General features: G+C 37.8%; 1 pseudogene; it reads left to right on the top strand.

Annotated features, from left to right (window-relative positions):
• The first annotated feature begins 8,061 nt into the window (after positions 1–8,061).
• LOC131659528 (putative disease resistance RPP13-like protein 1) lies at positions 8,062–8,757 on the top strand (annotated as a pseudogene).
• Positions 8,758–13,227: the final 4,470 nt, after the last annotated feature.

Here is a 13,227-nt window from a genome sequence, read left to right as displayed (position 1 = left end):
TTTCTAATGTTCCATTCTGGACTTGGCTTCTCAAGAAATGATACTTAGTCTCAATATGCTTGCTTCTTCCGTGTAACACCGGATTCTTGGCAAGATTGATTGCAGACGTGTTATCAATCATCAGCTTCAGAGGCTTTTTCACTTTAATCTTCAGATCTTCTAATAAGTTCAGAAGCCACCCAGCTTGACATGCAGCTAAAGCGCCTGCGATGTACTCAGCTTCACAGGTTGATAGAGCAACAACAGGTTGCTTCTTGGAACTCCAAGAAATAGGACCTCCCAGAAACATGAACAAATATCCAGAAGTACTCCTTCTATCAACTCTGTCTCCACACCAATCAGAATCAGAATAACTCAATAAATCTGATTCTTCCTTTCTCCCAGAAGAAAACAATATGCCATACTTCAGAGTTCCCTTGACATATCTCAAGACTCTGACAGCAGCTTAGTAATGGGACCACTTAGGTTTACTCATGAACCTACTAACCAATCCAAATGCATAACATATATCAGGCCTGGTATTACACAAATACCTTAGAGAACCAACCAGCTGTTTGAATACCGTAGCATCAACATCTTCACCTTCAGAATCAGAGTCCAACTTCTGATTCGTTTCTGACGGTGTAACAGCAGCTTTGCAATTCTCCAGCTTGAATTTCTTCAGAAGTTCTAACTCATACTTCAGCTGATGCAGAATGATACCATCTTTTGAGTACAGAATCTCCATCCCTAGAAAATATGACATTTTCCCAAGGTCTGTAATCTCAAACTCATTCATTAGCACCTTCTTGAACTTCATCAGATCTTCTGGACAACTCCCCGTAAGCAATATGTCATCAACATACAGACACAACAGAATCATATTGCTTCCAGAATGTTGCACATAGACTTCATATTCCATCTCACACTTCTGGAACCCTTGCTTCTTGAAAAATGAATCAATTTTCAAATTCCAAGCTCTGGGTGCTTGCTTTAATCCATACAGATCTTTATGTAATTTGTACACCATTCCTTACTTATTCTTTTTCACAAAGCTAGGGGGTTGTGACACATATACCTCCTCTTGTAATGGACCGTTCAGAAATGCAGACTTTACATCCAGATGCATCAAGGACCAACCTCTGTTCGCAGCTAACGCAATCACCAGTCTGATTGTTTCATGTCTAGCTACAGGAGCAAACACCTCAAAGTAATCTAGTCCAGGTTTCTGAAGAAAATCTCTAGCCACTAGCCTCGCTTTGTGTTTACCAACTGATCCATTTGGCTTCAGCTTTACCTTGAAACCCCATCTGACGCTGATGGCTTTCTTCTTCTTTGGAAGTTCTGTCAGCTTCCAAGTCTTGTTTCTTTCTATAGCCTCTAGTTCTTCTTTCATGGCATTCAACCAGACCTTCTTCTTGAGCGCTTCTTCAATACTCACTGGTTCAGAATCTACTAACATGGCACACTGAATGACATCTTCTTCTGAGTCAACTTCTGTGTCTTGCAACATGTCAAAATCTGCAAACCTTCTAGGTATTGTTCTGACTCTTTGTGGCCGTTGAGCTACTTCAGAGTCAACTACTCCAGAGTCACCACCTCCAGAGTCTCCACCTTCATGATCATCTCCAGAAGCTTGTCCTCCAGACTCTACGTCTTCAGAGTTTTCCCTTCCAGAATCATGACTACCACCAGATTCTGGATCATCATCAGAATCTGGATCAGAATCAGATTCACCATCTGACTCATCTTCAGAAGATTCCTCATCTTCTGAATCTAACTTTTCTTCAAAAGTTATCTCTACATCTGAAGTTGGTTGAGACTCTCTCCAATCCCAAACTTCTGATTCTTTCACAATGACGTCTCTGGTGACTTCAACTCTATTAGTTTCTGGACAATAGAGCTTGTATGCACCTGTACTGTGGTACCCCACCAATAACATCACTTTGCTTCTATCATCCAACTTCTTCCTTCTAGCTTCTGGAACGTGTTTGTAACACACAGAACCAAAAACCTTCAGATGACTAACACTCTGCTTCTCCTTAGTCCACTTCTCTAAAAAGGAACAATTTCCTTCAGCCTCTTCGTTGGACACCAGTAGCAACAGCTTCTCCCCATAGATTATGAGGAAGCTTCTTCTCTTTTAGCATACTTCTCTTCATATCAAGCAAAGTACGGTTTCTACGTTCAGCAAGACCATCGTGTTGGGGAGTATAAGGAGCAGTAACCTCATGCTCAATTCCATTATCATCACAGAACTTCTGGAATTCTGTAGAGTTATACTCACCTCCACCATCCGTTCTGAGAATCTTTATCTTCTGACCACTCTGCTTCTCAGCCTTCACCTTGAACTTCTGGAATTCTGTGAACACCTCAGTCTTAAACTTGATAAGTGTTACCCACGTCATTCTTGTGAACTCATCCACAAAAGACACAAAATACCTATTTCCTCCAAGTGAAGGTTATAAAAATGGTCCACACACATCAGAGTGCACTACTCCCAAAGCATGCTTTGCTCTTGGAGCAACTTCTGATACAAATGGCAATCTGGGTTGTTTTCCTTTCATGCATACCTCACATGACTTCTCAGGCTTCACAATCTTTGGAATGCCATGTACGAGCTTCTTAGAACTTAGATGTCCCATACTTCTATAGTTCAGATGCCCCAACCTCTTGTGCCACAGCTTACTATCACCTTCTGAGTTTTCAGCACTCAGACACTCTGTTTCAGCTGTTTCTACATTCACCTTGAATGTTCTGTTGCTTCCCTGTTCAGATTGCATAATCAACTTCTGATTGGAATCATACAACTTCAAGAGGTTGTTCTTCATAACAACTGAGAAACCTTTTTCAATATAATTAAATTGAGGAGTAAGTGACCTCAATATCTTCTCTATGATTACTTGTTCAGAAAGGGTTTCTCCACAAGCCTTCATCTCATTAGTGATCACAATCACTCTAGAGATATACTCAGAAACTTTCTCATTGTTCTTCATGTTGATATTCTCATATTGCTTTCTCAGGGATTGAAGTTTCACCTTCTTCACTGATACGTCACCACCGTAACACCTGACCAGTATATCTCACGCCTCCTTTGACGTCATAGAATCAACAATCTTCTCAAACACATTCACATCCACACATGATGGATGAAGAACAATGCCTTTTGATCTCTCTTCTTCGTCTCTCTCTGCGCTTCTCTTTGTTCTTCCGTTGCATCCGCTGCAACCGGAACATATCCTCCAGTGACAAGATCTAGAACATCTTGAGCACCAAATAATACACGCATTTGAATCATCCATCTATTCTAGTTTTTGCCATTAAGAACTGGAAGTTTGATATTCAAGTTGCTTCCACTCATCTTTAAACTTGTGCAGAAAAATTAGATTTCACTCACACTCACACAGTGTTTCCCAACCCACAAACAACCAAGAAAAATGTGATTCAACACAACTTTGTTTCCCGGAAACAAAATCAATCACACAGTCACACAAACTCACGTTCACTCGTGTTTCCCTGTGTTTGGAACCGGAGCTCTAGATACCAATTGTTGGTGCACAAAGAATAAAGATGATGACAAAGAGAATAACGGCGCAAAGATTAATGAGAGAGAATAAAGTTGTTGATAATAAATGATAGCTACTACAAGGCTATTTATACAAAAGAAAATTCTTGTCACGTAGGCCCTAACAGACTAAACTTAGTGAACAAGCTTAAGGTACAAACAGTACAATACTAAGAAATACTAAAGTACCCTTACTACTAAACAGCTAAGCTAATGGGACTCAGAAGGTAATATCTTCTGGTCAACACTATCTTCTGAGTAACCATCAGAAGATCAGCCCACATCAAAACTTCTGATGTTCATCTTCTGAATATTGAATTACTCTTCAATAATGTAGGCTTATATGCTGATTTTCCTATCATATGATTCTATTCTAGTAAACTACCCAGGAATAGTTGATTCTCCAATAGAATTTCTTTTATGGCATTACACAGGAAAAGAAAGAGAAAAAAACATGTTTAAAATAGTAACTTACAAATCTTGGATGAACATTTTCTGAAGGCACCACATAAACCTAAAGAAGGTGTTCGAAAAGTAAATAAATTGGATGTTTTTCCTATTTTCAATTTTTTAGTTTTCTGGTTTTCTTTGGATTTTATTTGTTTGTGAACACCCTTCCTGTCCATAAGAAACACATCTTAAAAACAGGAAGGCTCGTGTGTATATATATATATATATATATATATATATATATATATATATATATATATATATATATAGGGGACGACTCAAGTGAGAACACTTGGTTATTATGAGAAATGAGAACAATGAATCACGGCCATTAAATTTTGATTTTGTTGATTTTAATGGACTGGATTGGTTTCTATTTTATGTTGATTTAAAATAGATATTAAGGATCATAAAAAGAGAAACCAATCCAGTCCATTAAAATCAACAAAATCAAAATTTAATGGTCGTGATTCATTGTTCTCATTTCTCATAATAACCAAGTGTTCTCACTTGAGTCGTTCCCTATATATATATATATATATATATATATATATATATATATATATATATATATATATATATATATATATATATATATATATATATATATATATATTACATTTTAAATTACAAAAATCCCTCGGAGTCGTAGCGCGGACACCACAGCAAACACTTATGCCTATGACATGTCTGAAGTTTTCACATATAATATTTTTCATTGTCTAAATATGAATATATTTTTTATATTTATTAATGAAAAATATACGCATCATATTTTTATATTAATTAGTCACACATATATATTGTGTACTTTATTTTGATGAAACAAAAATAATAGAAAATTATTAACATTTTAATATTTATCTATAACTTTTTACCATAATAATATTTATATATTTATAAAATGGATTATTTGGATATATTTTGTAAATGAAATATTTGGATAATATATTTATATATTTTTTTCAAAAAGAATCTATGGGTATAAGGAAATTCTTTAATATAGTTTTAAATAAGAAATATATAATCATTATTTAAACTCATACATCCTTCCATTTTTTTCCTGTTAATAAAATGCATGAATCTTGTTGCTGCAGATGCTTATATGAATTGTTCATCAGCAACACACCTCCAGATGTGTCACCTTCTGTCGACCGTGCCCTTAAAGGATCCTCTCTCTATGGAATGTTTACTGTAACACCCCAAATCTACCCAATAAATTATACAAAAAATCAGAGTATAAATTTCAAACAAATTCATTTGAGGTATCATATATTCGTCATCAAAAAAACATTTACGGCTTACTTGCCTTCATATAGATACATAGCACAAGAATTTAAAACGACAATTAAATCATTACTAAAAATCACTTTGTTTCAAATTAAAACAATTAACTCGCAGCGGAATCAACAAACTTCATGATTATTCAAATAATATCGTAGCATCTTTGCACGGTAACTTTAAGTTATAATTTAAACCAAAACCATATAAAATTCAGCAAAAGAAACAATAAGTAAAACAATCGTTTATCCCCCCGAGTGCTACGTATCAGAGCGACCACCGACTCAACTCACAGCGTCTAAATCTTCATTAAGCTATCACCTGCACGTTACCAGTATAAAGGTAACGGCGAAACAAAAGAAAGGGGTGAGATATCAAACAATATAAACAGGGTGATGATAAACAGTATATTCAGGTTCAAGTTATAATAATTATCGCTTTGCGGTATAATTGTTACCGTCTAGTTTACTTCACTGTTTCAATCAACAACACAAGTCACAATATCTCACATAAGATCATATTCGAAGTTCACAACAAGTCACATAAATTCACGCATCAAAAACACATAACATCATAATCACACAAATGAAATGTGACTCTAACAAATGCACATGCATGTGGTACCCAGGGCTTCAGCCCTCATCGCCAATTGCCAGATAATAGAGGCATCAAAACAGGCATAAGCCTTCATCGCTGTTTGCCAATCCAGGCCGTCGCCAAAGCATGCAAATCATGAGACACTGATGAAATGCAACAAATCACAAACATCGCAAAACAACATCGCGAGGCATGCGCCTATATCACAAACACGTCGCTAAACATCGTCACAAAGGCATTCGCCTACATCACCAAAATATATCAATAGTTATTGATAATTAAACGTCACATTATTTTCCTGCAATTCATAAAATTACAATATAGCATAATATGCATTTCTCCACAACGTCGCCAAACGTCGCCAATTCACGGATACCGACTCAATTCTGGACTCGCCTAAATTATACTACTCGGTTAATTTCCCGGTCTATTATTTATTTCATTTTCTGTCACTGATATGCTATAGAGTTATTTCTGCTACTTCTAAAATTTTGCTTTGCTACAGTCAATTATATTGTCACTATTAACATTAAAATTCACTCAGCTAAATAACATTATACAGGCACTTAATATGTTATTGAACTAAGCTATTGCTACTCATATTTTAATTAGATCCGGTTTAAGTCTGCAGTTTAAATCTAGGTAACACCTAATGTACTAGGCATGATTACATTTTAATTAATTAATAGAATAATATACTAAGCAGGCAAGTTACTTCATTCCCGTTGCAAAGCTTCATAGTGGCAACAATTGTACATTTGGTCATTTAGCAGCATTTTCTCTAAATACAGTGCATAACACTAACCATTCATAAATTAATTATTAGGCAATTCTTAAGAAGTTTATGAATTAACGTGTACTGTACTAAGTAATCTAAGAAAAGAATGCATGACGTCACTTATCTTTGGAGCTGGTTCAATAAAAAAACTCCACCACTTATAACCTTCAGCTCATGTATTAACTAATTACTAAAAGCACAAATGAAACATGGGACTCCCGTCCCCTATCCATACCTCCCGTCCCCATAATGGGACTCCCCATAAACAGGGCGCCCGCCCCTTCCATGTGGGCCACCCGTCCCCAATAAACAGTGTGGGATCCCCCACCTTCTATTTTAAGAGACTTCAGGCATATTGTCGTCGTCCCTAAAAATTTTATTTTCTCTTCTAGACTTAATTTATCATTCTGGTGTCAGTTTTCAACTCAAGAACCGATTTCAATTTCAGAAAAGATTCAACAGCACAACGTCACAATTTCATTCACAACACTGAAATACCTATTCATCTCCATCAATCACAAATTCAATTTACTTCAAAATCACGGACATCACAGAATCAAATAATAATCAGATAACAACATAATTTTCACACAAATTCCAGACATCAATTTAGCAAATTCACGGAATAATTAATCGCACACAAAGAGACATTAAAATTCCCTAAACCCCACATACGGTCCATCATATCCCCGTTTATAGAGCAAGAACCCCACCCTTACCTAGTATTTGGAGTCCGCTCTACAATTCCGGTCAAATCCAAGCTTTCCTGCTTCGCGTAATTCTTCCGTTTTTCTCTTCGCGGCCTAACTCTCGTATCTCTTTTTCAACCACTGAGCTTCCAAACCCTTGTTTTGTTTTCTCTTATCACATACAACCACAAAAACCTAATTCATCATTCTTTTTATTTATTCCCTTAATCCAATAATAACAATAATAATATTATTATATCTAATGGGCTTAAACTTCACACCTCCAATTTACTATTTAACACACAACCTCAAAATCCAACATAATTAAGAAATCCATAATAATATTATTCTTAATATTATTTCTCCGACTAACTGACTAAAATCTGAATTTAACTTAATAATCCAAATGCGCCTCTTAAAATCACACTGACAAATTCAACTACTTCGATAAATTCTCAAACTTCTTCTAAATCCAATAATTAAATCCTTCAATAATTTAATTAACTAATTAATTAAATTTGGGGCGTTACATTTACTTTGAAGGTAATCATAAATCCTACAATCTTTTAACCGAGGATGGCTGCGATCCATGAACAACTGTTACAGTAATTTATCATGTGGTAACTTCACTTAATTTTGTAATTTTTTTCTCTAATTGAATGGTTAGTCACACCTATTTAATGTGGCCAATAACTTGTCAGTTACTCCATTTCATAATCAATATGCTTGTATCAGACTGTGGTACCAGCAGAAATAATAATTTAGGTGTTGTTGCAATTTTGGGTAGGGGAGGTGTCGGAAAAACAACCCTTGCACAACTGGTTTACAAGAATGAAAAAATTGAACAACATTTTGATTTGAAAGTCTAGGTTTGTGTATCAGAGGACTTTTATGTTATGAAAATAACCAAGTCTCTCCTTGAATCAGTTGTTAGAAATACAACATCTGCTGCTTCAAAGGTATGGAAAAGCGATAATCTTGATATTCTTAGAGTAGAGTTAAAGAAAAACTCGAGAGAGAAAAGAATTTTAGTTGTGTTGGACGATATTTGGAATGAAAATTACAGTGATTGGGAGGAGCTAGTGAGTCCCCTTATTGATGGAAAACCTGGAAGTTCAGTGATCATAACAACGTGCCAACAAAAAATTGCAAAGATGACAAAGACATTTCCTATTTATATATTAGACCCTCTGTCACATGAAGATTGTTGGTCTATACTCTCAAAATATGCATTGGGAAGTGATGAATATCACGCCGGTAATAACACATCCTTTGAAGGGATTGGTAGGAAGATTGCAAGAAAGTATGGCGGATTGCCAATAGCTGCGAAAACACTAGGAGGACTTCTACGGTCAAGAGTAGACACAACCCTGTGGAATCTTCTTCCAGATTTGATAGCCCCCAGAGTAGGTAGTTAGACCGAACTGGGTTAACAACTCATTGTGTTATTTATTTTCTGCACTGGTTTATTAATCTGGTATAAGATGTCGTAACATCCAATACGACATTAGGGAATACTTCCAAAGCTTGTACTTTTACAGAACCAACCCAGATCAAAATCTGTTTGTGATAACTGTGTTATCATTATGCATAAATGGTTCCAATATTTTTATTATATTCCAGCATACCAGTGTTGAACCAAAATTGAAATGTTTTTTAGTGCTGGTTTTAAATATTATATGCCTAGCCATGTGTGTGTTCTGTCAGACCTGATGTCACATGAGATGTTGAGACATCAGGATTCTGCTATACCTGAATTTCAGTCACCTTGATATATGTCAGACTGACATAAAAGAGTTGCCTATGGAAATTAGTGGACTAGAAAACCTCCAAACTTTGACCGTTTTTTAGTTGGTAAGCGTCGTGTAAGGTTAAGTATCAAAGAGTTAAGAAAATTCTCAAACTTACAAGAAAAAATTACCATAAAAAACCTACATAATGTCGTTGATGCAAAAGAGGCGGAAGATGCTAACCTGAAAAGCAAAGAGAAAATTGAGGAGCTAAACCTTATATGGGGGAAATAAGTGAAGACTCACTAAAAATAAAAGTTGTGGTTGAAATGTTGCAACCACCATTTAACATGAAGAGTCTAAAGATTAACTTGTATGGTGGGACAAGTTTTCCTAATTGGTTGGGAAGTTCTTCATTTTCTAACATGGTGTCCCTTGGTATTCATACTTGTTGTTACTGGAGACAATTGGTACCAAGTTTTATTGTGTTCAAGAAGGAGATTGTTTCAATTCTACCTTCCAACCATTTATGTCCCTTGAGCATATGGAATTTCACAACATGCCAAATTGGAAGGAATGGTTTCCCTTTGAAGGCATAAATTTTGCATTTCCACGAAGCCTATAATCATTATCTATTCCATATAATTTTTATAAAAACAAATTGATAGTGACTACTTTTTTATGTGTCATCTGAATGAAATTTGATCTTCTCTAAAAAATTCAAGAAAATTTCTTTAGCCACCTTCCTATGGGGGTCACCCCCAGCGAAAAACCCAAATTACCCCTGCTTCGGAAATGAACTTCCGAAGCTTTGATTTTTTTAAAAAAATTTCCACAATTCGGAAGTGCATCTCCGAAAACACCTCATGGGGGGTGTTTTCGGAAGTGAACGTCCGAAAACACCTCATGGGGGGTGTCTTCGGAGATGAACTTCTGAAAACACCTTTGTTCAGATTTTGGGGGGTTTCGGAAATGCACTTCCGAATTATGCAGAAACAGAGATTTTTTTTATGTTTTTCTTAACAGTTTCGTATTTTTAATTAAAGGAAACCGGGAAATAAAATAAGCGACATATAAAGGTGAAAATAGTAATATGATAAAAAGTAATATATACAAGCCGATTCAAATCCAAATAATAATAATAATGTGCGAAAGATACAATCCGAAAACAAAAAATAAATAAACCCGACCACTACTGGGTGTGCCTAACCCTCTCTCCCTGGGACCTCCTCTGCCGCCTGTATGTCGCCGCACGGCCCGCATCAGTGACGATCATCTCCATCACGGCGACTGCCTCTGGACCACCCTGCTAAACGACACCTCGATCCAACGCGTCCCGCCCAAGCATCTCTATCCGCTGGCAGATCGGCATGAGATCAATGGCGTGGTCATCCTCGGCCTGCTGGTTCTCCAGGATCTCCTTGTGTGCTGGCCAAGGAGCGCCGGGAACGTCGGGTCTCAGCAGAGGATGTGACACCCGGTAGAACCATGTGACGTATCCCTCCTCACTGTGCCAGTCCTGTGTAACCCGAGTGCGACGGTACTCATGCGGTACCACATGATGCTGCCAGTCCTCCCATATGGAAGTGAGCTGCACTTGGGTCACTGTGTCGGGAGCAGCCTCAAAGGGTGACCTGGGTATCCGCTGCACGAATCCGAATTGACGCATGCACCGCTCAGGGAGATACCGGACCATGATGTCGGTCCCGCATGCCAACCAGCCTGATTATAGAGCAATGCCGTCAAAGGGGACAATCTGAGCGTAGTCGTTGAACGGCCTCCAGGTGACGTCGTCGTGCATCGTGCGGTCCAGGTATCCACGGTATGGTCCCACCGCATCGTTCCCCCTCTGGAGAACGTATCTGGCGGCCCTGGGCATGGCGTCCACGTACACAGGATCGATGTGAAAGCCGTGGATGCGGGAGAAGTAGGAGATGATCCAGCTCTGAAACAGAAACACGATAATGTATTAAAAATAAATACGAAACATGAATAAATACGAAACAATTAAAATGAAACGTACCGTACGTAGTGTGAAGGATCCGACCAACTGCCTCGTCCTCCAGTTGGAGGCCTCATTCAGCTTCTGGTAGAGGTATGCCAGAGTAGCTGCCCCCCAGTTCCACTGGTGAACGGTATCCAGGTCCATGATGTAGCGGAGGTAGGTCACGTCGACGTACCTTGCACTCTTGTCCACAAAGCAAGCAGCGCCTACCACATGCATGTACCAGCACCGGAAAGCGCATCCGCGGTGGTACTGTGTGAATAGCTCGTCACCCGCCTCCTCGGCATCGGCCGCCGCGTCCAGGTGGTGCTCGAAATAGCGGCTCAGTGTGGTGAACCGGATATGAGGCCCAAATGTCGTGATGCACTCAAAGTGAGCAACCTCGGGCTCCATACCCAAATAGAGCACCATCCACTCACTAGCCTCGACCCTCTGGATTCGGGAGTGGGTCAACAGCGGCCCCCTGATGGGCAGGTGGAGAAGACACTGCACATCATGCAAGGTGATCGTCATCTCCCCCACCGGCAAGTGGAAAGAGGACGGCTCCTTGTGCCAGCTGATAACACGATTTTATATCGTATATTTAGCTTGAAATCCGTAGATATTTATAGCATTTTCCATTTATTATGTTGATTTATTATGATATTACGCGAGTTTTTGCTTTGTTTCAGGTTTTACACTCTTATTATGACTATTTGTGAAAAGGAGAGGAAATGGAGCTAAAACGACCACTATTTATGCCTAAAAGATGATAAATGGGTGCTGAAGTGAAAAGGAGGTGCAAATAAGGCCCAAATGTACTAAAGAAGACCCAAAGGCCCAAAAGAGAAAAACCAGCCCACTGAGAATCAATTGTGCGTGGCCCAAACCACACAAGCAAGTGGAGACGCACGTCTCCAACATCTCTATGCCACATCAGCAAAAGGGAGACGCACGTCTCCAGTCCCCTATATTTTCTCCACTTGAGACGCACGTCTCAAGTCATTCAAAGGAGCTTCCTGAAAAAGTGGAGACGCACGTCTCCAGGCCCAGTCTGAAAAAGTCCCTCTTTTCACGCAACGCAACTGCAAAGCATCCCCTATAAATAGAAGCAGTCACCTCAGTTCTCAATGTCCGATTTCCTGCTAACGAAGTGCTGCCGAAATTGTACCGTGCATTATATTTTCTGTCTTCCTTTAATTCAAACAGTTATTTTCTCACAACGATTTCTACACCGGAAATTGTTGTGAACCTTTTATAAATCTAGCCTTACGTTAGATTTATCGCCTTTTATTTCCCTTGTTTTATTTTCCGTCCGTTTAAATTCCGAAGAACGATCCAGCCAACCTGTGGTGGAAGTTCTGTACTCGAAGATTCAATTGCAATTTATTTAATTCAGGTTTAATATTTACCGCTTTTATTTATATATTTATTTGCATGATATATTATATGCCAATTAACATGCCTTTTATTATAAGCCAAATTAATTCATGCATGCTTAACTGTATTAATATGTCTGGCTAAATTACTAAGGTATCGGTATGTAAAGTAAGTTAACCGTAGGGATCCGAAATAAATTGGCTTAATTATGTTTTGTTAATTATCACCTGTTTTTGGTCTGTATGTCTAATTTAATTAGTAAGTCTTAAGAACAATAGAGCGAAAGTTTGAGATCTTAAGACGGTCAAAGGTTAAAATCAATAGAGCGAAAGTTTGAGATCTTTAACTGGATAGTAGACATAGGACATTAGTTTTAAGGATGGCGAAAGCGTATTAAAACTAATTAGAACTTATTTATTTTTAAAAATTGTTTTTACACCCGAGCGGGATGGCGAAAGCGTACGTTAGGGATATTAGCATGTTCCGAGTCAACAGAGCGAAAGTTTGAGATTAGGAGATTTAAATAGATAACAACTTCATAAAACAGGCATTTTATTAATTACGTTGTTTCCAAAAAGCTTTTCTAAAATCTAATGGGATGGCGAAAGCGTACATTAGGATTAGGATAGTAATCTAAATCAACAGAGCGAAAGTTTGAGACGAGGATTTTTAACCAATTGAATTAGTAAAGATTTTTAATTAAATTATGCAAAAGCCAATGGACCTTCGGATCACCTTAAGTTAAACGAAATACATGCTGATATCTGTCTTTTATTATATTCTTTATTTCTCAC

The sequence above is a fragment of the Vicia villosa genome, linkage group LG3 (genome assembly GCF_029867415.1).
Source record: "Vicia villosa cultivar HV-30 ecotype Madison, WI linkage group LG3, Vvil1.0, whole genome shotgun sequence".
NCBI lineage: Eukaryota > Viridiplantae > Streptophyta > Magnoliopsida > Fabales > Fabaceae > Vicia > Vicia villosa.
Note: the sequence above shows the minus strand (reverse complement) of the source record. Positions and strands in the feature narration are given on the sequence as shown.